Source organism: Mastomys coucha, unplaced genomic scaffold (assembly GCF_008632895.1).
Source record: "Mastomys coucha isolate ucsf_1 unplaced genomic scaffold, UCSF_Mcou_1 pScaffold15, whole genome shotgun sequence".
NCBI classification, from domain to species: Eukaryota; Metazoa; Chordata; class Mammalia; order Rodentia; family Muridae; genus Mastomys; species Mastomys coucha.
The window spans coordinates 135,539,875-135,544,812 of NW_022196897.1; the positions used below are offsets into that span (position 1 = coordinate 135,539,875).

Here is a 4,938-nt window from a genome sequence, read left to right on the forward strand (position 1 = left end):
AGCTTCACCTCTGTCATTTCTGCACCCTTGAGTAGGATGAAGCCTTCCACATGAAATGTCAATTAGGAAACATAAAAACACCCAAGGAAACAGTTCACCAGTGCTGAGCACACATCAGATAAATTGTATGAATAAGTACTAACTAAAAAAAAAAAATGATGAACACACTGGGTGCATTCACTCATGCCTTAATCCCAGCAATCAGGAGGAATACACAGGTGTATATCATTGAAGTGGATGTCAGCCTGGTCTAAAATATGAGTTCCAGTACAGCAACAGGTAAATATTAAAGCAATTCCCCTACAAAAATCAATGAATCGGAAAAAAAGTTAAAAGGAACTAGAAAAACTCAAAGGTCTTCACTCAAGTTCCTACAAATAATTATATATTCAGTCCAGGTCTGGGACTCTTCTTTTAAAAATCTTAAGTGACCCAATTTCAACAGTAAAACTAATAAGATCTTAATAAAATGTAATGTATGTTTAAACCTTTGGAAATGGACAGATGAAAATAGTTGCTATATAATTTTAATCATGAATTAGCAACATAGGGAAAGAGAGGTGGCTCACCAAACGTATTCCCTTTCTTGTAAATAATTGAGAGTAAATTGCCAATATTTACATGGAGGCACATAACTGTTCATTGGACCAAGTTCAGGAGTTTTGAGGCCATGTTCTGCCTACTGGGAGCATCAGATACACATGATGGACATATTCATGAATACAGGAAAAATATTCATTCGTTCAAAAATTCAAAACAAATCCCACAGGTAGTAATAATGCCTGAGAAATATAATATACTGTCTGTTAAGTTTCAAAATTCAAGTGTGCCTGAAGTTCAGCACATCAGCACATGTGTGCATATACAAAGCTTAACATTCCAAGCCAATCAGCTAATAATGTAAGAACAAAACAAGCAAGGCATTTTGGCTCACGTCTAACCTCAGCCATCTGGAGAGAGGCAGATAGTTCACTAAATTCAAGTGCTGTCTGGTCTGCAAACCTACTTTCACCACATCTAGGGCTACACAGGGATACTTTGTCTTCAAAATCAAAAACAAAAACAACAATACAAAAAACATAAAATATCAGTGAAATACCTGATGGTATTTCTCATATTTCTGACACACAGTCCATCTCAGTCCCAGCAGATCAGACTCTGCTAGCCCAACAGACATGCTCCTCCTGGACTGGTGATGCTGACCCCCACATTCACCATGGGTTGTGGTCATCCTCATAGCCTGCTACAGATGGGTCTGAGGAAAATCCTGGAAAAAACCTGCAAACTACTATGCACTGGTGATCCTGACTGTTAAGCCTTCCCAGAGGTCCTCATTAGATTCAAAACTTCAGCTGCGCCTCTAGACAGTAGCAGCTTGTCTACTGAGGGATCAGAGAGCAAATGCCTCAGACAGCTGAAGCCTTCCCAGATCTACCCTTCTGTCCTGCATGCAGACAGAACCCTAGTCTGGGGAATTTATATTTCAAAGAATGTTCTAGTTTCCCAGAGCACTCATCTTCCTTTTTTCAGGACAAGGTCCCTCTATTTACATATCCCATTACACATACAATGTCCAGTCCAGCGATTTCTAACTTCATTATTGACAACTCCTCCAGCTCAACTGCAGTCAAATTCAAACAGTAACAATAGTTAAAAAGAAAAACTGGCTATGAATTTTAAAGCAAGGAAGTGTTAATGGGAGGTGGATAAAAACAAAAAAGAAAAGAACAGAAAAAGGAAAGGACATGACTACTCCTAGGTATGGAGGAGTACAAAGTTTATTATACATGAAGGAGAGAAAATAACCAGAGCCAGGAACATCTGGCAGAGAACAAAGTGAACATGACCCTGATCCTTGTGGAAAGAGGAAGGAAGGGAGAAGCAAGAGCAAAGAGATCAAGATGGTTAGTGATAGATTAAAAACACCAGGGAAACAAAATGGTTGCATTGCATAAGGAATGGCAGCTGGGAGAAGGGCAGCCCTACCCCTGGGCTAGAGGGTGAGGTATGCCAGCCACACCCAGAGGGAAGGACTGAGGTCTGCTGAGAGAACCTGACTGCCAGGTTTGGTTGATTTGTTAAATAAGCTCCTCAACCATTTGTCCCAAGTTTACAGAGTTAATAGGAGGGAGAAACAAGAATGAAATGATTTAATTATACTCTCAAAACTTATTTTTAAAAGTTGAGACTCATTTTTAAAAGTGAGACACACATTATGGTTCTTCACGGATGTAATAGATGTACTAGAGCACACCAAGTGTTACATCTTTCCTCATTCTGCATTTTTGAACAGGTAAAATAGCAATCTTCTTAGGCACACAACACCAGTTCGTCTACATCTTGTCTTTCTTGTACTGGTGTAAATACAGAAATTTGGTTTCTAGAAATAACTTAAGTCCCTCATCCAGATTCCTGACAGCCTTGATGTGGGACACACACAAACACACACACACAAACACACACACACAAACACACAGATGGACAGTATGGACTTTTACTGATTGTCAAAAATTGACTACCTGACTATGCATTGTTATTCCCAACTACTGTCAAAGCAGAAAGCCATCAGCACCTGCCCCCAAATCCAGCCAGGACACTCATTCACTGGTCTGTTTTTCTTCTCACAGACCAGGCAGTGTCCAACATTCCAACATGTTAAACCTTTCCTTAATTTTGGTTATAAACCTATAATACCACCTTAAGCAGCTTGATGGGGTCCTGTTGTTTGCTATCACAATGGGCCTAGTGACTAGCTGTAAACCAGCATTGTCATGATTGTTATGGTTTTGAGACAAATGTCTGGACAATCCTGGTAAACAAATATGTATATGACCATCCTAATCTCTACAAGCCTCATTGGAGTACTCCATGTCTGTCTGGTGCTTTAGAGGTTGACCTCCCTCAACCACACTATAACTGGTATCACATACTATTTCCTGAGCATTAGCTAATTCTTTACATCACCAATTCTGCTCTTTTACATCACAACTTAATATTGGAATGCTACCCATCATATGATAGGGCTTTTATAGTCTTCACAAACGAAGCCACAATTACTCTAACTAAAGTACACAAAAAAACAACCAAGGGCTGGTGAGATGGCTCAGCAGGTGAGAGCACCGACTGCTCTTCTGAAGGTCAAGAGTTCAAATCCCAGCAACTACATGGTGGCTCACAACCACCCGTAATGAGATCTGACGCCCTCTTCTGGTGCTTCTGAAGACAGCTAGAGTGTACTTGTAATAAATAAATAATAAATAAATCTAAAGAAAAAGAAAAAAAGATATTAAAAAAAAACCAAAAAGGAGAACTTCAGACCAATACCACTTATGAATATTGATTAAATGATTGAATTCACACTCAATAAAATTTTTGCAAACCAAATCTAAGAACACAGCAGAGCCATCATTCACCACGACCAAGTAGGCTTCATCCCAAGGATGCAAGATTGGTTCAATACACAAAAATCCATTAATGTAATCCACTAAAAAAAAAAAAAAATCACATGATCATCTCCTTAGATGCAGAAAAAGCACTTGACAAAATACAACACTCCTTCACGTTAAAGGTATTGGAGAGATCAGGAGTTCAAGGCCCACACCTAAACATAATAAAAGGAATTTACTGCAAACCAACAGCAAAGATCAACTTAAATGGAGACAAACATGAAGCAATCCCACTAAAATCAGGAAGAAGACAGGGATGCCCACTCTCCCCATATCTATTCACTATAGAACTCGAAGTGCTAGCTATAACCTTAAGGCAACAAAAAGAGATGAAGGGGATTCTAATTGGCACAGGAGAAATAGAGGTACCACTTCTCGCAGATGATGTGATAATATACATAATGGATCCCCGCAATTCTACCAGAGAACTTCTCCAGCTGATAAAGAACTTCAGTAAAAGTGGCAAAGTATAAATTTAACTCAAATAAATCAGTAGCCTTCATTTATACAAATGATAAACTGGCTGAGAAAGATATTAGGAAAACAATTCCCTTCCCAAAAGCCACAAATAATATAAAATATCTTAGGGTAACTCTAACCAAACCAAGTGAAAGACCAGTATGATAATAACTTCAAGACTATCTAAAGAAATTGAAGATCTCAGAAAATGGAGAGATCTCTCCTGTTCATGGATTGGCAGAATTAACATAGTAAAAATGGCAATCCTGTCAAAGGCAATCTACAGATTTAATGAAATCCCCATCAAAATCCCAATACAATTCTTCAAAAACATGTAAAGAATAATTCTCTCTCTCTCTTTTTTTTTTTCTGTCCTGGAACTCAGAAATCCGCTTGCCTGTGACTCCCAAGTGCTGGAATTAAAGGCATGCACCACCTCCACTGGGCTAGAACAATTCTCAAATTCATCTGGAAAGGCAAAAAATCCAGAATAGCGAAAACACTTCTTTTTTAATGGCAGATTTTTTATTAGATATTTTCTTTATTTGCATGTCATATAATTTCTCCTTTCCCAGTATCCCCTCCACAAAAAAAAACACAAAAAAACAAAAAATAAGAAGAACAAAGACCTGTTGCCTCCTCTCTCCCCGTTCTTGCCACCCCACCCTCTCCTACTTGTTGGCCGTGGCACTCCCCTACACTGGGGCACAGAACCTTCACAGGGCCAAGGACCTCTCCTCCCACTGATGATTGACTTTGCAATTCTCTACTATACACTTGCTGCCAGTGCAATCAGTCCCACCATGTGTACTCCTTGGATGGTGGTTGAGTCCCTGGGAGCTCTGAGGGTACTAGTTAGTTCATATTGTTGTTCAGCGAAAACAATTCTTAACAATAAAAGAACAACTGGGGGAATCATCATCCCTACCATAGCAAGTCCTGGATACACCATCACACTGGAAACACAAGATTCAGAAATAAAATCACTTATCATGATGATGATACAGGACCTTAAGAAAGACATAAATAGCAC

At 39.0% G+C, this 4,938-nt stretch overlaps 1 protein-coding gene across 1 annotated transcript in view; it reads right to left on the reverse strand.

Annotated features, from left to right (window-relative positions):
- Window positions 1-4,938, reverse strand: part of LOC116091111 (zinc finger protein 431-like) — a 17,623-nt gene that overhangs the window by 3,985 nt on the left and 8,700 nt on the right. The window lies entirely within an intron of this gene.